This window comes from Ochotona princeps, chromosome 5, assembly GCF_030435755.1.
Source record: "Ochotona princeps isolate mOchPri1 chromosome 5, mOchPri1.hap1, whole genome shotgun sequence".
Taxonomy (NCBI): Eukaryota; Metazoa; Chordata; class Mammalia; order Lagomorpha; family Ochotonidae; genus Ochotona; species Ochotona princeps.
Window position 1 is genome coordinate 72959027 of NC_080836.1, and position 25434 is coordinate 72984460.

The following is a 25434-nucleotide window of genomic DNA, read 5'->3' on the forward strand; positions in this document are numbered from 1 at the left end:
TGGTGGCAGATAAGAAATGAAAAGAAGTCTCAAAGTGGGCATCACCTGTTCCGTGTTTCCAAGACAGAGAAGCTGAGCCTGCTGGCTCCTTTGTATACTACGGATAGGCCTCCAGGCCCCTTGCTATTAAGCTGCTTCGTGCATAGGGCAAACATAGCTGGTCTTCAAAAAGAATGTGAATTCTGCAGTATCTTTTCAACCTTTTTATTCCAAAAAAGTTTGATGTACCCTTGTGCACAACATAATGAGAAATGAGATTTTACCGTAGCTTAAAGGAGATACACTTATCTTCAGTAATTTTTTTGCCATTGCCGACTATATTTCAAGTCATCACAGCGGGATATTGGGAAAAGTTTTCAATTAGTGATAATCATGCCTGGGATAAAACTCATTGGCTACAATACTGCCACTGTGCAAAGCTCTTCAGCAATTTTTTTAAAGAATGTATTTATTTGGGCCCAGCGTGGTGGCCTAGTGGCTGAAGTCCTCACCTTGAACGCACAAGGATCCCTTATGGGCACCGGTTCTAATCCCAGCCAACCAGCTTCCCATCCAGCTCCCTGCTGTGGCCTGGGAAACCAGTTGAGGATGGCCCAAAGCCTGGGGATCCTGTACCCACATGGGAGACCCGGAAGAGCTCCTGGCTCCTGGCTTTGGATTGGCTCAGCTCTGGCCTGAGTAGTTGCAGCTATTTGTGGGGATGAGCCAGCAGACAAAAGATCTTTCTCTGTCTCTCCTCTGTATAAATCTGACCTTCCAATAAAAATAAATAAATATTTTAAAAATATATAAATTTTCTCATTACTTTTCCAAAATTATGTCCAATCAGCACTGTCTCTCTAGAAATATTCAGTGAAGTATTTCAAGCTGCCTAATCCCTATTTCTTGGATATTTCATACTTATCTCAAACATAAGACGGTCAAAACTAAATTTGTATCTTCTTTCAATAAGATTTATTTATCTATTCAAAAGGTAGAGTTCTGACTCCAGCTAGTCAGCTGTCTCCAGGCCTGCCTGGGCTCCAGGGGCTGCTTCCTTCAGGGTGAGTACACTGAGGGAAGAAGTCTCCATGACTGGGCAGGCCCAGGGCCCACCCGCGGCCCTCATTGAGCCATGGATGGGATTGGGGAGGGGCGTGACCTTGGGCCTGGGGTTTAAACTTCCTGCAGCCTGCTGGCTACTGGTGGGTCTCAGACCAGGGCATCTTCATGCATGGATCCCTGACTCCAGCCACCCTGTGCACATGGTGAGCTGTCCTGGGGCCTGGGCAAACAGTGCGCCATTTGGTGCCAGGCTGTGCCTGCTGGACACCCGGCTGGGGACCTCTGGGGTTTTGGTTCTTTGAATCGGTGCTTGGGTAGCTCCAGGTTAAACCCATTGTGCTTCTGGGACATGAATCAATCCTAAAAATTCTCAAGGACAATAACTCTTCCTTTGAAGAACTTGTAATCACTGAACAATGCTGACCACCAAACACCAGTCCACACAAAAGCTAAGGCTCGGGGCTTGTCCAGCAGGATCATATCCTATTACCTGATATGATGATGGATCAGGAGATGGGTCACATTAGGCAGGGCCATGATATTTACTAGCACTCGAGAACTATATCCGGGGGTAGATTCTGTGGGGGATGTGTGGGCCAAACCCTGTGGAAATTCTAGCCCCACTGGTTAGCTCAAGAGTTGGGGTGATGATGGACTAAGCTAGATGTGACCCAGGAACCTGCCATCTATCACAGGTAAAGGAACTGACAAGTCTAGACTGGTCAAGGCAGCAGCACCCAAATGTGCATCCTCAATAGGGTGTGGGGTGGGTTGTGCTACAACATTCACCAGCTCATACAAGGCCAAATGGAAGGCCAGAATGTGCTGGGCACTGGCCTAAAACCCAATGGCATGTATGAGAACTGGGTCTGGGAGTGGATCAAGTGGAGGAACTTGGGAAACTCCCCTGGCGAGTCATAGCTCCCACTGGTGAACATGTGGTCCAGACCTGGGGGTCGGACAAGCTGGGCAAAGTAGCTCCAACAGCTGGCTAATGTGTGAATTGGTAATGGAATGGGGTGTACCTGGCAGGACTGAGAAAACCTTAGCCAACAAGCGAAACTAGAGACCAGGATGGAGCACAGGTCATGCCAAGCTAGGCTCTTGCACCTCCTGGTCTGCATGAGCCACAGTGTCTAAGGCAGAGGCCGGGACAGGTGAGGGGCTGAGCCAAGCTGAGTCAGAGCAACCACTGGCATACGTGTGATCTGTGGCTGCCAACAGGCCCAGTTGGGAGGTAAGGGTACACCCCAACTGGGTTGAGGTTCCCACCAAGGGGCATGTGGGCTGGAATAGGGGCTGCGTTCTGATCAGGAAATAGTTGTAGTCTCCCTTGGCACAAGTGTGGACTGGGACAAGACGCACCAAGCCGGACTGGACTCCAATACCGTCTGGTGTCCTGGAGGACCAGGGTAGATGTGGGATGGACTAGGCTAGGTCTCAACCCCTACTTAACCATGTTTGAGCTATATGTGGATATGGACAAGCCGTGGCTGGGCTGAAACATCCAACAGCAAGAACCAGAATGGGTTGAAGGCCAGTCAGGACAAGCCACTGTTCCTGTTAGGACAGGAAGTGAACTGAGTAGGGTTGGCTGATGGACCCAGTGGTATGCATGAATTCTGGCATTGGGAGAGGTTCTGTTGGAGGAGCCTGGGCAACTCCTCTGGCAGGACACAGACCCTGCAGGTAAGCGCAGGAAACATCATAGGAAACAGCCCAGAACAGGCCATGGAAAGTTTCCCACTGGCATACATTTGGCGTGGGTTGGGGGCAGACTAGGCTGAATCAGTTCCCGTCATCCACTGGCAATCCAAGCACCAGAACAGAGTGTGGGTCGAGCCAGGTTTGGTCGCGACAAAAACCAGTGCACAATATGGAATGCCAAGGTGAAGTTGCCTATACCAGATGTGACCACAGCACCCAACTAGCACGTGTGAGAAGCAGGAAGGGAGGGTGTGGGGCCAGCAGGGGGAACCAGGGAGGGGTTTCCTTGCTGGACAGCTACTCCCACTGAAGAGCTTGAGCTGGGATGAGGACAGAACAGACTAAGCAGCGCTACAACACCTGTGTGCCTCATGTGGACTAGATCAGGGAAAAGCCAGGATGGGCTGATTATTCCTACTGGTGGTGCAAACAAAATTAGAGGGGTGAGGGATGTTTGGGCTAGGCCACATCATCAGCTGGCAGAAGCTGGCACCAGGGACTAATTCTGTCAAGTCAAACTGCAGAACCACCAAGAGAGTGCATAATCCGGGAGTGGGAGAGGCTTGGGAGGGAAATAGTGGGCTCCTCCCTCTTGGGTTACCACTCCCACGGGAGGGCACGAAAACTAGGACAGGGTCAGGGGTGGCTAAACAGAGACGCACCCAACAACATCCGTGAGGGCTGCATAGTAGGACAGGTTGGGTTGCACTACCCATTGCTTCAATACCCACTGACATGTATGAGAGCCGAATGGGGTGTGGGACAGACTGGACTAGTCAGCTACACATACTGGCAAACCAGGGTATGGGGTGGGCCTGGTGGGGATTATTGTGGGTCGCTCCAACTAGGCTGCAGCTCCCACTGGTTTATGTGAGTGCCGAGTATGTGCTGGGCAGAACCAGGCTGGACTGCAACACCCACTGGTTCCAGTGGAAGTCAGGGCTGAAAACATAACCAACCCAGCAACTGCAACCACCAGCTGATCGGGGTGATGGACTGTGCCAAGCACTGTACTTGCTAGTACATACAAGAATGTGGTCTGAGAACACCTCAGACAAAGTTTCTTTGGGGATCTCCCCAACTGAAATGCCGGACTCAGAACCCTAGCCAAGAAAAGACAGAAGAAAGAACAAGTCAATCAACCACCTCACCTATATGTTGGCAATGAAATACTGGGCAAACGGAGACTCTATGATGGGCTGTGTCAATTAGTGGATTCTTCAAAGACCTCATTGAGCACTCATTGAGTGGCAAGATTGGCAGCGATTCATAATTGGTGAACTATCAAAACCACTTGGGCCTGGCGGCATGGCCTAGCTGCTAAAGTCCTCGCCTTGAACGCCCTGGGAACCCATGTGGGCGCCAGTTCTAATCCCGGAAGCTCCACTTCCCATCAAACTCCCTGCTGGTTTCCTGGGAAAGCAGTCGAGGACGGCCCAATGCATTGGGACACTGCACCCGTGTGGGAGACCTGGAAGAGGTTCCTGGTTCCCGGCTTCGGATTGGCACAGCACCGGCCATTGCGGCTCACTTGGGGAGTGAATCATCGGACGGAAGATTTTCCTCTCTGTCTCTCCTCCTCTCTGTATTTCTGACTTTGTAATAAAAAATAAATAAATCTTTAAAAAAAAAAAAAAAAACCACTTGAGCAAGCATCTCAGAGCAAGCCCCACATCCGGGACCTGGGGTGGGTAGGAAACCGGGTGGGGCTTCTCCCTCAATATCCCCCTTTACCTCAGATACATGAAGGAAACAATATGGAAATAATAGTCTTACCCACTTTCGTATAGCCCTTGAACCTTTTTTTACCCTAATTAACTATGTCAAGATTGTCAAAAATATAATAACAAAATAAAAAAAAGAAAAAAGGTTGAGTTACAGAGAGTGAGAGCCAGAGAGGCTTTTCATCTGCTGGTTCACTCCCGGAATGCCTGGAGCTGGGTCACTCCCCGAAGAGTGCCAGAACTTAAGCACTTCGGCCATCCTGTGCTGCTTTCCCCAGTACATTAGCAGGGAACTGAAATGGAAGGAGAGCAACTGAAACCATCATGCCACTGCAAGAGCCTGCAAACATCTGATCTATAAGCTTGGAACTGTGTTCTCAGCTGATGGTGTTCTAAGCAAACCATCCACTCGCTAAGGTTCCTGGATGTAATCTCCACCCTGTTCACTCACTGTCCTTCCATTTTTTTAAGGCTTATTTTTTTTATTGCAAAGTCAGATATGCAGAGAGGAGGAGAGACAGAGAGTAAGGTCTCCCATCCAATCACACACTCCCCAAGTTCCTCAACGGCTGGTGCTGCACCGATACAAAGCCAGGAGGCAGGAACATCTTCCAGGTCTCCTATGTGGGTGCAGGATCCCAGGTATCCCACTCAGGAGGCTGCAGGGTCCCAAGGCTTTCGGCCATCCTCGACTTCTTTCTCAGGCCACAAGCAGGGAGCTGGATGGGAAGTGAAACTGCTGGGATTAGAACTGGCTCCCACATGGGATCCCGGCGTGTTCAAGGCGAGGACTTTAGCCACTATGCCAGGCCCCGTCCTTCCCTTTTAATACCAAAGTCATCAGTATCTTGTCTTAATATCCCCTAAATCTATATGTACTGTTTCAATTTTCCTAAATTCATTTCATTGAAACTCTATTTCTTTGTGTGTGTGTGTATCTGCATTTGATTTAGTTAGTGTTGCTCTATTTTTATTTTGAATTTTTCAATTTTGTGGTACAATTTCATAAAGACTGGGATTCTGCCCCAAATTCCCACCCCCAATAGATTTTCCCCATGTTGCTACAATAGTATAGTCCTTCATAAGGAGTCATAATTCCATCAGTCTCTTATTTAAGTGTGCCCCAGCATTGCTGGTACAGACAATGTCAGACAGTCCAGCATCCCATTGTTTACCCATTTTCAACAGTTTCATTGGGAGACTATCTTTTCTTTGGAAGCAGGAATGCATGTTGCATTGTACCCCCACTTCTGAATATAGTAGACTCCAGCTCTCCATCACTATACATTTCTGTAAATGAGAAGCCATGAAACAAGGTCAACAACTGGTATGAATTACAGCTTGACTTGGCCCCTCGGGTGACAGCAGCCCTCCGCAACGGTGGTGATCTGCTTGCGGAGAGTACCTGAGCCAGGTTGGACCCCAAAGCTTGGGACTCAGGCCAAGGCCACTGCTGCCAAGCAGTGAGCGAGCCCCAGGCTTTGGGCGCCATGCTCTGCTTGCTGGCCATCCAGTGGCGAGCTCTAGGGTTTTTACTGTATGTAGTTGCTGCCTAGGGACATCCATGGATAAGGCCAATGTGATTGTAGGTGAGGGATGGACCTTTTGTGACTTCAAGCGACAGGGTCACAGAATTTGCTGGCAAGCGTGGGGACTGAGAGCTGTTGGTTTGGAGGAGGAGAGTCCATAAGATCTATTGGGTCAGACTTATTTACCAGCATACATGGGAATCCTGAGATGAACTGTTAGTTTAGAGCACCACTGAATGTCACACACCAGTTTACACAGAAGCTATGGATGGGGGCCTGTCTGGCAGGGCTAGGTACCAGTACCTGACTGAGTGGTGGAACAGGGGGTGGGTCACACTTGTCAGGGTGAAGACACTAACCAACACATGAGAGAACCAGGTCCGGGGGTAGATTCTGGGGGATGTGTGGGCCCAACCCTGTGGAAATACAAGTCCCGCTGGTTAGCTCAAGAGTTGTGTGGTGACAGGCTGAGCTAGGTATGACCATGGAACCTGCCATCACTCACAGGTAAAGGAACTGACAAAAGTCCAGACAGGTCAAGGCAGCAGCACCCGAATGTGCTTCCTAAAGCATGATGTGGCGTGGGCCAAGCTGCAACTGGAAGGGGGCGGACTGGTCAGGGTTGAACAAAACTTAACTCACAAAGAAGAACAGAAATCAGGATGGAGCATATTTCATGTCGAACTAAGCTCTTACACCGACTGGTCTGCATGAGCCAGGGATACTAGGCCACAGCATCAAAGGCAAAGGCTGAGACAGGTGAGGAGCTAAGCCATCTGGGCCAGAGCAATCACTGGCACACATGTAATCTAAGGCTGGGAATAGGTCCGGTTGGGGAGCTATGAGAGTACATCCTTACTGGGTTGGGGTTCCCACTGGTGAGTGTGGGGGCCACAGTGGGAGCTGCATTTAGGTCTGGATATGGCTGCAGTATCCCTTGGCACAAATGTGGACTGGGACTGAATGCACTAGGCCGGGCAAGACACCACCACCATCTGGTGCCCTGGAGTACCAGGGTAGATGTAGGACGGACTAGGCTAGCTCTCCCCCTACTGAGCCATGTGTGAGCAGTGTCTGGGTATGGACGAGCCTTGGCTGGGCTAAAACGTTCCACAGTAAGAACCGGAATGGGTTGAACACCGGCAAGGAAAGGCCACTGTTACTGCCAGGACAGGAGGTGGACTAAGTAGGGCTGGCCCATGAACCCATCAATTATGTACAAGAACTGCCATAGGGAGAGATTCTAAGGGAACAGCTTGGGAAATTCCTCTGTCAGGACACAGTCCCTGCAGGTAAGCACAAGAACCACGATAGCAACCCAGACCAGGCCAGGGAAAGGTATCCACTGGCATACATTTGGCATAGGTCAGGGGCAGACCAGGCTGAATCAGTTCACATCACCTGCTGGTGAATCCGAGCACCAGAACAGAGTGTGGGTCATGCTAGGTTTGGTCTCAACACATACCACTACACATTATGGCTGGGATTGGGTGCCTGCTGGGCTGGGCTAGGCTGTAACCCTCACCAGCATCAGCGGGAATTGGGGGTTAGGCAGGCCAGGCCAGGATACAACACCCACTGGCAAATGCCAAGGTGAGGTGGACCATGCCAGACTGGGCCACAGCACCCAACCAGCACACGTGAGAACCAGGGAGGGAGGGAGGGAACAAAGCTGGTAGGGGGAATGTGAAGGGCTCCCCTGCTGGACACCCACTCCACATCCATTGGAGAGTGTGAGTTAGGATGGGTGCAGACCAGACCAGGCAGGGCTACAACACCAGTGGGCCTCATGTGAGCTAGATCAGGGAAAAGCCAGGCTGGGCTGACTGTTCCTACTAGTGGAAGCACAAATTTTAGTGGGTGAGGGTAGGTTGGGCTTTGCCACAGCATCAGCTGGCAGAAGCTGGCACTGGGGACTAATTTTGTCAAGTCAAACTGCAGAACCACCTGGAGAGTGCACAACCCAGCAGTGGGAGTGGCCTAGGAGGAAAACAGTGGGTGGCTCCCTCTTGGGTTACCGCTCCCACTGGAGAGCATGAAAACCAGGACAGGTCAGGGGTGGCTAGCCAGAGTGGCACCCGCCAGTATGTGTGTGGGCTGCATAGTAGGACAGGTTGGGTTGCACTAGGCTTCAATGCCCATTGACATGTACAAGAGCTAAACGGGATGTGGGACAGAGTGAACAAGTCTGCTATCCATACTGGCAAGCATGGGAACCAGGGTAGGGGGCAGGCTTCGTGGGGGTGATGGGGAGTCACCCCAACTGGCTGCAGCTCCCACTTGTTTGTGTGAGGGCCAAGTATGAAGTGGGCAGGATCGGGCTGGACTGCAACACCCGTTGTTTTGTGTGGAAGACAGGGCTGGAAACAGAACTGACCCAGCCATTGCAACCACCCTCATATGCATAAGCTGACTGGGGTGATGGACTGTGTCAGACCCTGTACTGGCAAGCACACACAAGAATCAGATCTGGGATCACCTTAGATGAGGTTTCTCTGGGGATCTCTCCAACTGAACTGCTGATCTCAGAACTCCAACCATGAAGAGACTATGCCAGCCAGTGGATTCTGAAGAGATTTCATCACACTTAGAGTGGCAAGATTGACAGCAATTCAGAACTGTTGAACTATCAAAACTGCATGAGCCAGACCCTCAGAACATGCCCCACATTTGGAACCTAGGATGGATGGGAGGCTGGGTGGGGTTCTCCCCTTGCGCTGGATACAGAAAAAACAATATTATTAATGTGGAAACAATGGTTTACCCATTTTGCTGTAGCCCTTGACCCTTTGTGCCCTAATCGTCTATGTAAAGATTATTAAAATAAAAGAATTTTAAAAAATTGTTATGAATTAGAACAGCATCACAACAACAGGTGCCGGCGCGAAGGCCTTAAATACGCCGGGATCCCATATGGGCGCTGGTTCAAATCCCGGCAACTCCACTTCCCATCCAGCTCCCTGCTTGTGGACTGGGAAAACAGTCCAGGATGGCCCAAAGACTTGGGACCCTGTACCTGCATGGGAGACCTGGAGGAAGTTCCTGTCTCTTAGGTTCGTATAGGCACAGCACTGGCCATAGCGGTCACTTGCGGAGTGAATCACTGGTCAGAAGGTCTTCCTCTTTGTCTCTCCTCCTCTCTGTATATCTGTCTTTGTAATAAAAAAAAAAAAAACTAAATAAATCTTAAAGAAAAAAAAAAAGAAAAGTAAAATTAAAAAAAAAAGAAAAGGAAAAGAATCTGCCTCAGGTTAGGTGCTATAGCCCAGTGGCTAAATCCTTGTCGTGCATGTGCTGGGATCCCATATGGGCACCTCTTCTTATTCCAGCTGCTCCATTTCCCATCCAGGTCCCTGCTTGTGGCCTGGGAAAGCAGTGAAGGATGGCCTAAAGCCTTGGGACCCATGTGGGAGACCTACAAGAAGCTCCTGGCTTCGGATAGGCTCAACCCCCACCATTGTGGTCACTTGGGGAATGAACCAGTGGATGGAAGTTCTTTCTCTCTGTACCTGCTTCTCTCTCTTGATCTGTCTTTCCAATAAACAAATAAAATAAATCTTTAAAAAATGTCTGCCTCTCCTGCAGTCTGTTTGTAGTAGGGTAGGGAGACAAGTTAGCATGTATATGTTTCTGAAATTTCCGTTGTGTATCACTAATACAGTGATTCTCAGTCAGAGACTTCTTACCATTCTAGGTATGACTCACCCAGTATAGGTTTGAAGTACAACTTAAGAGGTGGAGATTCTTTTTTTTATTTAAAGATTTATTTATTATTATTGGAAAGCCGGATATACAGAGAGAAGGAGAGACAGAGAGGAAGATCTTCTATCCGATGATTCACTGCCCAAGTGAGCCGCAACGGCCGGTGCTGCGCTGATCCGATGCTGGGAACCAGGAACCCCTTCCAGGTCTCCTGCCGGAGACCAGCTCCAGCTGACCGAGAGCTTGCAAAGGATGCGTGGATCAGCGAGAATGTAAGAGGAAAAGATAAGACACAGACCACTATGACATGATGCTCATAATGGACAACTCAGAAAAGTTGCCTTCTTTATTTATACACAAATCATCACAAATTTTTGCACAATATCCAATTGTTTCATTTTTACATCATGATTAAGAGAATACAAAAAACAATCCTAAGGAAAATATTTTCAACAATCATTACTCATTGAAACCTGCAGTCACCTGGCTAAAGCCAGGAACTCCACAGATGGCAGTGCATGTGGTTACATAGTGACAAATGATTTACTTATGCTTAAAATCAATTTTTACTAAACACAAGCAAACTAATATTGCTTAGAATATTAAGAGTACAGATTTAGAAGATCATAAAAGGATCTTATAAAAGCATATAACATAGATTCTTTGCTAAATCTTATAATCAAGTCATGCATTAATTACCGTCACCTTCACCTAGAACTGATTCAATTGTTCTTTTGTTCTTTTGTTAAAGGGCAGTGAAAGGGATCAAGGCAGCTCAGCCAATCTAGAAACAGAGGGCCTTTGCAAGCAACTTTCTTTTATCTTTATAAACTGTTTTCTTTCCCTAAACATAAGTGCCAATATAAGATTGAGATTTTAAGCCATTTTGAGGGGGTTCACATTTGTTTCCCTTTAGAAGATGCCCCATATACTTTTGCTTATGGGCCCAGAGGCATGGCCTAGCAGCTAAAGTCCTCGCCTTGAAAGCCCCGGGATCCCATATGGGCGCCGGTTCTAATCCCGGCAGCTCCACTTCCCATCCAGCTCCCTGCTTGTGGCCTGGGAAAGCAGTTGAGGACGGCCCAATGCATTGGGACACTGCATCCGCGTGGGAGACCTGGAAGAGGTTCCAGGTTCCCGGCTTCGGATCGGCGCACATCGGCCCATTGCAGCTCACTTGGGGAGTGAATCATCGGACAGAAGATCTTCCTCTCTGTCTCTCCTCCTCTGTGTATATCTGGCTGTAATAAAATGAATAAATCTTTAAAAATATATATACTTTTGTTTTCTGTGGTGAGAAACTAGAATGCGTCATATCATGTGTTGTAACAGTTCGAGGTACATGGTAAACAAACTCTTTGTACCTCCATGATTGCCATCAGTTGCAAGATATTATCAAGCCATTTCTTAAGGAAAACATTACTTATACTAGGGCAAATTCCAGGACAAAAGTGGGCACATAACAGGATATTTGGAAACATAGCGGGCTCAGTTGTACCACTGTATACTTTAGCTGTGTGTCATAGCCTTACATCACTAAAGATGTTTTTATCATAACATGATTGATCAATTTGAAGTGTCATACCAGTTACAGGAATCACTTCACATTAGCAGAAAAACAACAACACCCTCAGGAGAATTCTATGAAACAGCAGAGAGGTGATTGAGTGTCCATACAATGGGCTGAGGCAGCAATGAGGTGACCAGAGACATTCCGCCGGGCCTTGCCTCGCTGCTAGAAACTCCTCGTAGCCTTGCTAACCAAGGAGCAGTGCTCATCATACACCCATGCCATCCGACCCAATTGCATGGCTCCCCACAGTCTCCCACGCAGGTGCAGGGTTCCAAGGATCTGGGCCGTCCTCTCCTGCTTTCCCAGGCCACAAGCAGGGAACTTGATGGGAAGTGGAGCTGCTGGGATTAGAACCAGTGCCCATATGGGATCCTGGGGCGTTCAAGGCAAGGACTTTAGCCACTAGGCCATGCCGCTGGGCTCTTTTTTTTTTTTTTTTTAATTTTTATTTTTTCTTGCAAATCAGATTTACAGAGAGAGGAGACAGATTATTTCTATCTGCTGGTTCACTCCACAAATGGTCAACCAAAACATCTAGGGCTAAGCTGATCCAAGCCCAGGAGCCTGGAGCTTCCTCAGGGTCTCCCTCATGGGTACAGGAGCCCAAGGACTTGAGCCATCCTGCACTGCTTTCCCAGGCTACAAGCAGGAAATTGGATCAAAGTGGAGCAGCCAGGTCACAGACTAGCAGCCATAAGATATGCTGGCATAGGGCATGGCCTAGCAGCTAAAGTCCTTGCCTTGAAAGCCCCGGGATCCCATATGGGCGCCGGTTCTAATCCCGGCGCCTCCACTTCCCATCCAGCTCCCTGCTTGTGGCCTGAGAAAGCAGTTGAGGACGGCCCAATGCATTGGGACCCTGCATCCGCGTGGGAGACCCGGAAGAGGTTCCAGGTTCCAGGCTTCAGGTCGGCGTGCATCGGCCCGTTGCAGCTCACTTGGGGAGTGAATCATTGGACGGAAGATCTTCCTCTCTGTCTCTCCTCCTCTGTGTATATCTGGCTGTAATAAAATGAATAACTCTTTTAAAAAAAAAAGATATGCTGGCACTTCAGGTGGAGGATTAACATGTTATTCCACCATACAGTTCTCCCCTCAACACACTGGTAATTCTTTACAGGTGTCATGGCAATATGTTTTAAGAAACTTTGCATATCAAAGCCCCCATCCTCATCTACATCTGAATTTTCTAAGACGACAGATTTCCAGTGGTGAATGGTTAAAAGTGTAAACAATGACTGGGCTGTGAATTAGAGTGCAAAGCCTCCTGAGGCAGTGCAGGCATCCAATAAGAGCGTGGGTTTAAGTCCCAACTGCTCCACTTTGCATCCAGCTCTGTGCTAATGTGTCTGGGAAAGTAGTGGAGGATGACACAAGTATTTATGTGCCTGCATTCATATGGGAGACCTGTAAGAAGCTCCTGGTTCTTGGCTTTAAACTAGCTCAGCTGTGGCCATTGCAGGCATTTGGGAAGCAAACCAGTGGACAAAAAAATTTCTGTCTCTCCCTCTCTGCAATTCTGCCTTTCAAATAAGTAAGTAGTTCTCATCCCCAAACAAGAAATAACCGGACCACACTCACATAGTCTTTAAAAATGTCAATATAATGGTACCTGTTGAAAAGTAAAAGGAGCTCTTTCCTCCATCTCTCCATGCCGCCACCATGGTGCACATGAATGTCCTGGCCGATGCCCTCAAGAGCATCAACAATGCTGAGAAGCGAGGCAAGCGGCAGGTGCTGATCCGGCCATGCTCCAAGGTCATCGTCCGCTTCCTCACTGTCATGATGAAGCATGGATACATTGGCGAGTTTGAAATAATCGATCACAGAGCTGGAAATATCGTTGTGAACCTCATGGGCAGGTTAAACAAGTGTGATCAGCCCCAAATTTGACGTGCAGCTGAAAATGGCAGAATAACCTGCTGCCATCCCGCCAGTTTGGCTTCACTGGACCACGAAGAAGCAAGTTGAAAACACACAGGAGGAAAAATCCTGGGATTTTTTTTTTCTAAGGATGTAACACAGATATAAATAAAAGCTTAATGGACAAAAAAAAAAAAAAAGAAAAGTAAAAGGAGAAATTGGAGTAGGGCAGGGGGAGGGAATGGGAGTGTAGTCTAGTCTTTCAGATGCCCACACCCTATCTTTAAGTACCTGGGATGGTTATATGGATCCACTTCCAGGTTGCTTGCTGGAAGGAAACACAGACGGCTTAGGTGACTGTGCTGCCCTGGTTGTTGGCTTCAGCATGGCCCAGCTCCAGCTGTTGCAGGAATTTGGAGAATAAAACAGTGAATGACAGCTCTCTCACTCAAAATATTTATTTCCGTTGGAAAGGCAGAACTACAGAGAGAAAAGAAAGACAGATTTTGCATTTGTTAGCTTACTCTACAAATGGCTCCAAGGCTGGAGCTGGGCTGGTCTTAACTCAGTAGTCAGTAGTTACGAGCCAGAAACTTCACTGGGTCTCTTGTGTGGGGACAAGGACCCAAGAAGTTGAGTAAGACTGCTTTCCCAGGCCATTAGTAGGAAGCTGGATCCAAAATGGAGCAGCCAGAATATAAAACAATGCCTATATGGTTATTAGCATCACAAGCAGAGGATTAGCCTGCCATGGCACTGCACCAGCTCCATTTTTTTTTTAAGGAGAAATCAAAGAAAATTAAGGGTTATAATGACATATGTCCTAAAGAATGGAAAAGTTTATGAATCACAGATTAGAGGTTCCATAAGGTTATTTTTCACTGCTGTATTTTATTTTTATTTGAAAGACAGGTTTACAGAGAGAAGAGACACATAGGTCTTCCATCCTCTAGTTCACTTCCCAAATGGCCGCAACAACTGAAGCAGAGCTGATCTGAGACCAGGAGCCACAAGCCTCCTGTAGGTCTCAACGTGGGTGTAGGGACCCAAAGGCTCAAGTCATCCTCCACTGTTTTCCCAGTCTTGAGCAGGGAACTGGGATAGGAAGTGAGAAGCCAGGACTTAAACTGGTGTCCATATGTGATGCTGATGCCACAGCTGGAGATTTAGGGTACTATGTCATGCTGCAGGCTCCCAGAGAATAATTATTCTGGAGGCTTTTATTGTAGATGGTGGCTGGGAAAGACAGGGTGAAAAGTCAGGCTATAATCTTCAATAACTGAGAGAGAAACCTCCAGCCCATATGCTATATTTGTCTGATACCACCCCTTTGCGCAGGGCAAAAATATACACACTATGAGACTCGAGCATTGGTGAAGCACGCTAATGCTCAGCCTGAGGTACCAGCATCCTTTGTGGGTGACTCCACATCTGATCCAGCTGCCTGCTGATGGATTTTTTTTTCAAATCCAAAGCAGAGAAGGGTTGCTCAAGTCCTTGGGTCCTAGGGTTACCCACATGGGAAACCCTAAGGAAGCTCCTGGTTCCTGACCTTGGATCAGCTCAGTTTTAGTTGTGGTGACCATTTGGGAAGTCAACTAGAGCATGAAAGCCCGGTTTGTCTCCCCGTTCTCTAAATCTGCCTTTCAAACAAAAATAACTTAAAAAACAAAGATTTAAGCACAGTCAGATGGCATTGATACATTGAAATTGCTATGCAACAATAATCATTACCTCCACACTTTTTATTATCCCCTTAGGACACTGTAACAGTAACTGCACAGCCCTCCTTTCCCTCAGCCTTATCTGGTTCTAGGATGAGAAGGAGTGAGCCAGAGAACAAGGGTGGAGCAGACAGAGTAGGATAGGAAGCAGGAGCCTCCAAGAAAAGGAGGCAGGGCAGCGAACCATTTTGTTTTGCAGGGGATCTATAAACAGCTACGTGGCTAAATGCTACAGAGTGTGGCAGGAAGCAGCTAAAGGAAAATTCTAAGACTGGGTAGGAGGCTCATTATATAATCAGGAAGAATCTGTTCTTGTTCTCCTGTGCATACCCTGAAAGAATAGCAGCTTCTGGAACCTGGGAAGCTAAGAATAATCTCCAAGCTATCTTCCTTTGTGGCCCCATCTGTGTAGTTCATTATCCTCCTGCTGCTCAAATTCCTAGTTTTGAGTCACTCAAACTGAATTGCTTTCAAAAATAGTTCTGTTAGCATTCCAAGGTTGCTGCTACCTTCTTCAAGATGTCATCTGAGGTTATAAAAGAGCATTATAGGGTTCAGTGGTGTGGCCTAGTGGCTAAGGTCCTCGCCTTGATCCCAATGGCCGCTGGTTCTAATCCCGGCAGCTCCACTTCCTCTCTATCTCTCCTCCTCTCAGTATATCTGACTTTGTAATAAAAATAAAAAAATAAATCTTTAAAAAAAAAAAAGAGCATTATAGGGGGATGGCACCATGGCATAACAGGCTATTTTTCCGACTATTGCTCAGCATCTCATATGGGTTTGGTTAGTGTCCCAGCTGTTCCATTTTCAGTCCAGCATACCACTTGTGACCTGAGAAAGCAATGCAGGATGGCTCAAGTCCTTGGGCCCCTGTACTACATGGAAGACCCAGAGGGAGCTATTGGCTTTTGGCTTCGAGTCAGCTTAACTCTGGTTGTTGCGGCTGTTAGGGGAGTGAACTAGTGGATGGAAGATCTTTCTCTCTCTAAATCTTTCAAATAAAAAATAAGTCTTTAAAAAAAGCATTCTGACTCAGAATCAGAAACCACTAATTTGTTTGCTGGATTCACCAGGTTTGTTCTAGTTTATGCAGGTTATTTAACATCCTTAAAATTCAGTTGCCTAGGAATGTGTACTTAAGGACCTTTAGGGATAGGGCGTGGCTGCTCTAGCTCTAGGCACTAGCACCAGCCAAGCAATGCCTTCCCCTCAGAGATCTGTGTGGCCCTGTTTTGAGGCCCTTCCACCATGTTTTTTAGTAGTAAGTCCAATATCTTTCTTTTGTTCCCCAAGTCATGGAGGTGTTTGCAGAAGAGTGGTGACTATCCTTTGAAGACCTGAGGTTTACCTTGGCTGCTATCTGCTAACTTAGTTTCTATCATTCTCAGAACTTACCAGAGTGTCTCTGTGATAAACTGTGCACACAATATAGTTTGTACTGAGCATCAGTTTTTCTTGTGGAGTCTAGAATTTGGGTATGTACCAGGCAGAGGGTGCTCATGTGACCAAGCTCCCATAAAAACCTGGCACAGTGAATTGCCAACAAGTTGACATGACAGTACATTTCATACGTACTGTCCTAACTTGTGGCTGAAAGAATGACTTCCTTTGGGAGAGGACCCTTGACAATTTACAGCAGGCTTCCTTGGGCATTCACCCCTGCTGCCCTCCATGTTTTTTCTTTTTTTTGCTAATTTTCCTGCAGTAAATCATAGCCATGAGTACAATGAGCTACAGAGAACTGAGTCCTTTTAGTAGATCATTGTGTCTGGGAGTGGTCTTACGGGACACAGGATAATACTTGCTTCTAAGGAAGTTTCGATTGATTTCTTGCCTCAGAATCCCCTCTTTTGGTCACCCTAGTTCCCCCGAACACTTTGAATCAACATCCTGCTGTTAAAATCTTGGCTTTACATAACTGGTCCCTAAACAACCCAACTAGTCAGTAAGGGAGATCTGTCTAGTTAATCTGTTACGGTCTGATACTAGCCCAGGTGTTCCTCAGAGGTCCTCAAGCTGGTGATAGAAACGTTAGGAGATGGGACCTTCCAGCATAGCCTTTAGGTGACTAGGACATGTCCTGGGAACATCACTCTCCTGTGAGCCCTGGGGTATCCTGAGAAAGAATAGCCCTCTCCACTTCCAGTTCACAGTGTGATTCTTCCACATACCTTCTGCACTGTCATCCTCTACCCTCAGTGGAGGCAAACCACTGGGGCTGCCTGATGTTAGACTTGAACCCCCAAAATTGAGAACCAAATAAACATTTTATCCTCATAAAGACAATTCCCTCCATTATTTTGTTGTATAAACAAAGCTCTGGGACCAGCATTGTGGTGTAGTGGATAAAGCTGCCAGCTGCAATGTGCCCTACAGGTGGTTGGAATTCTGGCTGCTTCTCTTCCAGTTCAGCTCCTTGATATTGTGCCTGTTAAGCCAGAGGACAGGCCAAGTGGGCCCCAGCACCCACCTGGGAGACCTGGATGAAGCTCCTGGCTTCTGGTGTCTGCCTGGGCCAGCCCTGGTTGTTGTAAGGCCACTTGGGGAATGAACCAGCAGATAAAAAAAATCCTTCACTCTTTGATTCCATTCCACCTTCTCTCTGTAGTGCTGTCTTTCAAATAAATCTTAAAGAAAAATGAACAACATGTAAATGCAGCATCCTTTTCTAGTCTGCTTTTTTTTTTTTTTTTTTTTTTTTTTTTTGGTCAGCTGCTAATATCGCCAATAGCATTAATTTCTTGTAACTCAGTCCCTGAATCTGTTGGAAAGTGTTCTTAAAACCAAACATTTCAGACCCAGTGCAGTAGCCTAGTGGCTAAAGTCCTTGCCTTGCACGCACCGGGATCCCACATGGGTGTCGGTTCATGTCCTGGTTGCTCCACTTAGCATCCATCTTCCTGTTCACCATCTGGGAAAGCAGTAGAGGAAGGTTCAAAGCTTTGGGACCCTGCACCCATGTTGGAGACCGGGAAGAAATTTCTGGCTCCTAGCTTTGGATCAGCTCAGCTCCTGCTGTTGTGGCTACTTGGGGAGGGAACCAGCAGATGGAAGATCTTTCTGTCTGTCTCTCTGTAAACCTGATTTTCCAATAGAAATGAATCTTTTTAAAAAAGATTTATTTATTTTAATTGCAAAGTCAGATATACAGAGAGGAGCAGAGACAGAGAGGAAGATCTTCCATCCAATGATTCACTCTGCAAGTAACTGCAATGGCTGGTACTGCACCAATCCGAAGCAAGGAGCCAGGAACCTCTTTCAGGTCTCCCTCACGGGTGCAGGGTCCCAAAGCCTTGGCTGTTTTCAACTGCTTTCCCAGGGCACAAGTAGGGAGCTGGATGGGAAGTGGAGCTGCTGGGACTAGAATCTGTGCCCATAAGGGATCCCAGTGCGTTCAAGGTGAGGACTTTAGCCACTAGGCCACCGCGCTGGGCCCGTAAAAATAAATCTTAAACTTGTATTTTATTGTATTTATTTATTTTATTTTATCTTATATTTGATGTTTATGTAGTTGACCTTGATGAAACCATTGTTTCCAAAACTTCTCCATTCTTCCTCCTGTATCTGGGGGGAGGGGTCAAATTAAGGGAGAAGCTTGCACCCAGCTTCCCAACTGCCTCAGTACTCAGGGATGGGGACGGCCTCCCAGCGTCATCTCAGGGTCCCCAGTTTGGGGCCTGCTCCAACGGTTCTGTTTGAGTGGTTTCAATAGTTCTGAAATGTTGTTGATCTTGCCAATCCAAGGATGAGGAAATCTTTCCAAGGTCCATCTGTTGACATAGTATACCCTAGAGTCTCCATTTGCCCAGATATTTGCTGTCAATGTTTGGATGGCGTAGTCAACCAATTTGTTCTGCTTTCCTTCCTCTGTTATGGCACCTGATGTCCTCTGCAGGCCCCAATGGACTGCCATATCCTCCATGTGCATTGAGCATGTAATACACTGCTCTAATTTAGCCACTAAGGAGACCCAGTTCTGACACATGCACTCCACGGTCAAACCAAAGGTCCAACGATTCTCTCCATGGCTGAAGTACTGAGTCCAGCAGTTCAGTTGGGAAGATAACCATATAAACCTTGTCTGAGGCGATCCCAGACCTGACTCTTGCGTGGGGTCTAGCTCCGTCCATCACCCATGTCAGCCTATACACACTGGTAGCTGTAATTGCTGGGTCAGTTCAATCTCCAGCCCCATCTCTTAAATAAACCAATGGATGCTGTGGCCCAACCCAACCCTGCCCGTCACACACCTGGCTTTCATGTTCACCAGTGGGACCTGCACCCTAGTCGGGGAGAACCCCTGTAACCCCCACCAGACCTCCTCCAGGTCCCAACCCTGGTTCCTGTGCTTGCCAGTATATGCAGCAGACTGGCCCAGTCTGTCCCACATCCCATTCAGCTCTTGTATACATCAATGGGCACTGAAACTTAGTTTAACCCAACCAGCCCCACTATCCAGCCCACACTCATGCTGGTGAGTGCCACCGCCTGTCTAGCCATGTCTGCCTCCAGCCCTGATTCTTATGCTCACCAGTGGGAGTTGCAGCCCACCAGAGAAGTGCCCACAGTTTCCCTAACAGGCTCACTCCAAGTCCTGGATTTTGCACTCTTCAGATGGTGATACAGTCTAGCTTGACAGAATTTGGCCCTGGTCCCAGCATTTGCCAGCTGATGCTGCAGCAAATCCCAACCAGCCTGCACTATTTGGGCTCATGCCTGCACCAGTGGGTACAGTTGGTTAGGCCAGCCTGGATCTCTCTCTAACCTGCTCACATGCAGGCCAACATGTTTTGTAGCGCTGCTGTAGATCTGCCCCCCCCCCCAGTTCCAGTACTCACACTCACCAGTGGGAACAGAGGCCCAGCAGAAGAGCCCCCTGCAACTTCCCTACCAGGCTCATACCCCTGCATCCAGTTTCTCATGTATACTGGTAGGTGCTGCAGCCTAGTCTAGCATGGACCACCTTACTGTGGCATTTGCCAATGCCTGCTTTAGTCTGACCTGCTCGGCTGCCACCAAGCCCAACTCATCCAGCCCCTAGTCCTGGCCCTAATGTGAACTGGCTGGTGTTGTGGACTGACTCAGCCTATCCTGCACCCCAGCCAGGTTCTCAGATCTGCCATTGGGTGTTACAAACTGGGCCAGCCTGGGCTGCCCTGAGACCTGACCCACATGTATGCTGGCAGGTGCTGTAACCTGGCATGGTCTGGACTGCTCCCAGCCATAGTTCTTGCATTCACCTGCAGGGTCAACATCCTGACAAAGGAGTTCATCAAGCTCCCCTATCAGGCCTCCCCTCAGTGCAAGATCTTGCACGCCCCAGTGGGTCTTTGGCCCAGACTGATTTAGTCCACCTCCTATCCTTGCAAGAACAGTGGCCTTGCCCAACTTGCCCACACCCATTCTGATTCTTACTTTTGAGTGTTTCAGCCCAGCAACGCCTGGTCCACATCCAGATACAGCTCTTGCATGGATCAGTGGGTGCCAAGACTTAGCTGAGCCCATCCTACATCCACCCTGGCTCGCACAGGCACCAGTGGGTGCCAGAGTCTAGCCCAATCTGGTGCACCCCAGACACAGTAAGCTTAGGCTTACTGTAGTCATGTCTGGTTCAGAACGTGGCCCCCATTTTGGTTCTCGTGCTCACCAGTGGGAACCACAACCCAACCAGGGTGTCTCCTTAGCTCCCCAACCAGGCCTGTTCCCAGCCACAGAGTTTGCATCTTCCAGTGGTTGCTCTGACCCTGCTCGGCATAGCTCATCCCCATCTTGGCCTTTGCCATGGGATGCTGCAGCCTGACGTATCCCAGCCTGTCCTGAACTCTTGTGGGCAGGTGCTATAGCCTAGCCGTGCCCAGTCTGATTCTATTCCTGGATCATATAAACCAGTAGGCATGATAGCCTAGCCCGACATGACCTGTACTTCAGCCTGGCTCCTGCACTTGCCAGTGAGCTAAGTTTGGTTCAGCTCTGCCTGGTCCACCCTCTTCCAGAACCAACCCGCACATTTGCCAATGAGTGGAATTAACTTATCTAGCCTGAGAAACACCCAGGCCTGAATCACATACTCACTTGTGGGAGCTATGGCCCCCAGGGGCATTTCCTCCCGACCAGGCCCACTGTCAGACCCAGATCTCACATGTGCTGGTGGTACTAAGCCCTCACCCTGCATAGTCTGCCCCATTCTGTCCCAGCTTGTGTATGGGTTGGTAGATATTGCAGCCTGTCCTGTCCCCCACCCTATTCTTGGGTGTGCCTGAACCTTCCCAGCCTTTTCCTATCCCCGGTACCCATGAGTATCAGATGGCTTCATGGTCATGCCTAGCTCAGCCTGTCACCACTCCCAGCTCTTAAGCAAACCTCAGGAAACTGCAGTTCCACAGTGGTGTGCCCACATATGCCCCACAGAATCTGCCGCCAGACCTTGTTCTTTTGTATGTTGGTTAGTGTCATGACCCAGGCTAACTACCTGTCTCCTGTTTCAACTCTTACTGGTAGGTGATCTAGCTCTGCCAGGTGGCCCCCAGCCCTAGCTTTAATGTGCACTGGTGGATGTGGTCAACTGTGATCCATGCTAACTAGCTTAGCTATCTCCCATGTGGGGTGGGCTGGTTCATCTGTCTGACCCATAAAAGCCCTTTAGCTTCCCACCTCCAAACCACTCAGTTTTGGTCCCTTCACTCACCCACAAGTTCAGTGACTTTGTCTATGGGAGTCCCTCAGAAATCATTTCTTGCCTGCAACATATTCCCTCAGTAGTTTTCCCTCCCACACACCTCCTTACTCCCCTCCCTGATCAATCCACAGACCATGCAGGTCAGGAGATGCCCAGGCTCACTCTGCCTGTCTGGACACGAAGCCCCAGGTCTCCCCACACCTCCGCCAGCACCATCCCACAGGTCCCCACAAGCATGGGGAAAAGGGTGGGGGGACGAGGGAAGCCCTTCCACCCCACGGGCAACCAACCTGTATGGCAGTTGCTTGCCACACGAAATATATTTATTTGGGCCCGGTGCAGTGGCCTAGCAGCTAAAGTCCTCACCTGACACGCGCCAGGATCCCATATGGGCGCCGGTTCTAATCCTGGCAGTCCCACTTTCCATCCGGCCCCCAGCTTGTGGCCTGGGAAAGCAGTCAAAGATGGCCAAAAGATTTGGGACCCTGTGAAGAGCTCCTGGCTCCTAGCTTCGGATTGGCACAGCTCTGGCCATTGTGGTCACTTCATCGAACAGAAGATCTTTCTCTCTGTCTCTCCTCCTTTCTATATATATCTGACTTTGCAATAAAAATAATCTTAAAAAACAGTGGAAACTATATTTGAAAAAAAAGTATATTTATTTGAAAGACAAAGTTACACAGAGAAAGAGAGGAGAGGTCTTTCATCCCCTGGTTCTCTCCGCAAATGGCCATGACTGGGGTTGGGCCAGACTGAAGCCAGGAGCCAGGAACTGCTCCCTGGTTTCTCATTGGACACAGGACCCCAAGCACTTGCTTCCCCAAGCACATTACCAGGAAAATGGACTGCACCTGGAGCAACTAGGATACACATCAGTGCTCATATGGGATGCTCGTCCTGTAGGTGGTGGGTTTACCCATCAATGGCATTAATCCCTAAATGAAATATTTCTGAAGAATACTCTCTATATGAAATAATAGAGTATACTGGGAAGACAAGCTTATTGATCAAGAGGTGATGGTGACAGCTGGTTAATGTTGTTTAAAACTTCCTTTACTTTAGGAATCAATACACTGCTTAGGCAAAGGGCTTTTATTTATTTTGATTGGAAGGTCAGATATATAGAGAGGAGGAGAAACAGAGAGGAAGATCTTTCGTCCGATGATTCACTCCCCAAGTGAGTGCAATGGCTGGTGCTTTGCCGATCCGGTGCCAGGAGCCAGGAGCCAGGAGCCAGAAACTTCATCCAGGTCTCCCACATGGGTGCAGGGTCCCAAGGCTTTGGGTCATCCTTGACTGCTTTCCCAGGACACAAGCATGGAGCTGGATGGGAAGTAGAGCTGCCAGGATTAGAACCAACGCTCATATGGGATCCTGGAGCGATTAGGGCGAGGACTTTAGCCACTAGGCCACTGTCCCAGGCCCCTAGGCAAAGGTTTTGTTCTGGTTATAATTCATCTGGTGGGCTCAGCGCAGTAGCCTAGCAGCTAAAGTCCTTGCTTTGCCATGCCAGGATCCCACACAGGCCGCTGGTTCATTTCCTGGCTGCTCCACTTCCCAGCCAGCTCCGTTAGTGGCCTGGGAAAGCAGTCGAGGATGGCCCAAAGCCTTTGGGACCCTGCACTGCATGTAAGACTCGAAACAAGCTCCTGGTTCTTAGGTCTGACCAGCCCAGTTCTGGCTCTAGTGGCCACTCGGGGAATGAACCAACAGATGGAAGATCTTTCTGTCTGTCTCCTTCTCTCAGTAAATCTGCCTTTCCAATAAAAATAAATAAATCTTATTAAAATTCACCTTGTATTTGCTTTAACTGGAGGATGGATTAAAAACAGTATTTCTAGGGCAAGCATTAGGCACAGTAGTTAGGTCACTGCTTGGGTCACCTGCATTCCATATTGGAGTGCCTAGTTTCAATCAGAGCTCTGATTTTGCAATCCAGCTTTAAGCTAATATGCATCCTTAGGGAGATGGGAGACAGTGGATCAAACACTTGGCACCCTGCTCCCCTGTAGGAGATCCAGAGTAAGTTCCGAATTCCGGGCTTCAGCCTGGATTGACCCTGGATATTGTAAGCATTTGAGAAATGAACTAGTGAACGGAAGGTTGCTCTTTCTGTTTCTCTCTCCCTGCCTTTCAAATAAAATGAGAAGACATAAAATGGGACCAGCACTGGGCATTTGTGCTTCAGTTTGGATATGGTTTGAGCACCTTCCATAAAGTTTCATGGCCTTGGTTCTCAATCTCCTGGTATTAAGAAACTGTGAAATCCTTATGAGGTGGGCCTAAAACTGGTTAATGCAACCCTTGGAAGGGATTCACATAGCTACCAGAGGACCTTGGTTAATTCCTGGGAGTGTGCGTGTAGGTGATTATGTGAAGAGCAAGCCTGGACCCTGAATCTCTTGGCCTTCCTGCCTCACCATGTAATCTTTCCCTCGCACATTCACTGTCACCTGATGCCATCTACCACATTGTGATGTACCCAGAAGGCCTTCGCTAGAGCCCAGTAGACGTCAGCACCATGTTCTGAGGTCTCCAAAACTGTAAGCTAAATAAGTCTTTCTTCTATATAAGTACCTAGCTTCACATATCTTATTGTAGAAACACAAAATGGACTACAGCTACAAAATAAAAATCTAAATAATGCATTTAAAATCTTTGAAATCTATAATCACAATCTCTACCCTTTGACAATTACCAGTTGAGGAAACTAGGCCACTTGTCTTATACAAGTTCCCACATTCTGCATTTTTTCCTTTAGAAATTGGCATTTATTTTCCATCAACCTCATTTCCATTTTTATTTCAGAAACTGTGAAGAACAGTTTAAAACTACTCCATGGTTGTTTCTTCTGCCTGAGCAGTGGGAGCTGCAGCGTCTTCAGGGGCTGGCTGAGCACTCTAGTTCAGGGAAGTGTTGAATAGGCACAGAGGGCCTGCATACCTGCATGCTTTCAGACCAGGCTGCAATGTGAGGCCCAGCAGCAGTGAATCTAGGAGCTAAAACAGTCCATTCACCCTGAAATTCCTTCTTGGTCACAGCTTTTTCAGCACTGGCCAGTTCTTTTTCAGTCTCTTTTGTATCTCTGCAGAAGTAGAGATGAGGCCTGACTCCCATGGGCATTCATTGAGGATGGTATCACACACGTACACCTTCCTGGGCCAGCATCCACCATCTCAGACTCACCGAGTGAGCTCCCCTGTTGTTTTATGGATGGCAATGAATGTGTAGCACAGAGAGTCTGTTCTACTTGGCACTGACAGGCAAGTTCACCCAAGTTGCCTCTGGGAGAGGCTGATGTCAGATCCGGGATCAGTCAGCACCACAAGACGTGGCTTTTGGAAGGCTGTCTGCATCTAGTTAGAGACAGTTACAGGTGAGAAGGGGCAGCAGCACACTACAGCACAGCCTCTGGCTAGTGTTCCTGGGGGATGTCACACTGATATCAACACGGGGTTTCAATGGCCACAACAGAATGAGCCTCTAACAGAAGCTTTGCCCAGTTCCTCTTCAGAGTTCTGATGTAGATGCCATCACCTTTCCTTTTGTGGGTATATTGTTCCATTTGGATGTCAAGGCTGGTGTCATCTAGGTGAGTTCCCGCTGCAAAGGAATTTGGGGACATCCTCTTTCATTGGCAGGACATCATGGGATCTGGACATTGTGACAGATTCTCTTTAAACCACCTTAGAGATGAAAACAAGGCTGTGTGGGGCCTTTGCTGGCTACTGCAGAAATCCCACATTCTGAATTTGACAGACAGTAGCTCCTTGGTGTCATTTTAAAAATTATATTAATTTTTTTGAAAGTTGGGGTTACAGGAAGAGGAATAAAAGCATAAGGAGAGAGAGAGAGAAAGAGAGATTTTCCATCTGCTGGTTTACTCTCTAGA

At 48.1% G+C, this 25434-nt stretch overlaps 1 non-coding gene and 2 pseudogenes across 1 annotated transcript; 1 reads left to right on the forward strand and 2 right to left on the reverse strand.

The window, feature by feature from the left end:
- Window positions 1-286: 286 nt before the first annotated feature.
- On the reverse strand, window positions 287-421 carry LOC118757889 (U4 spliceosomal RNA). Its single transcript, XR_004995404.1, has one exon. It is a non-coding gene; the product is annotated as a U4 spliceosomal RNA (small nuclear RNA).
- A 12496-nt stretch (window positions 422-12917) lies between these two features.
- Window positions 12918-13310, forward strand: LOC101526928 (small ribosomal subunit protein uS8-like; annotated as a pseudogene).
- Window positions 13311-24235: 10925 nt separating this feature from the next.
- On the reverse strand, window positions 24236-25204 carry LOC105941899 (small ribosomal subunit protein uS2-like; annotated as a pseudogene).
- Window positions 25205-25434: the final 230 nt, after the last annotated feature.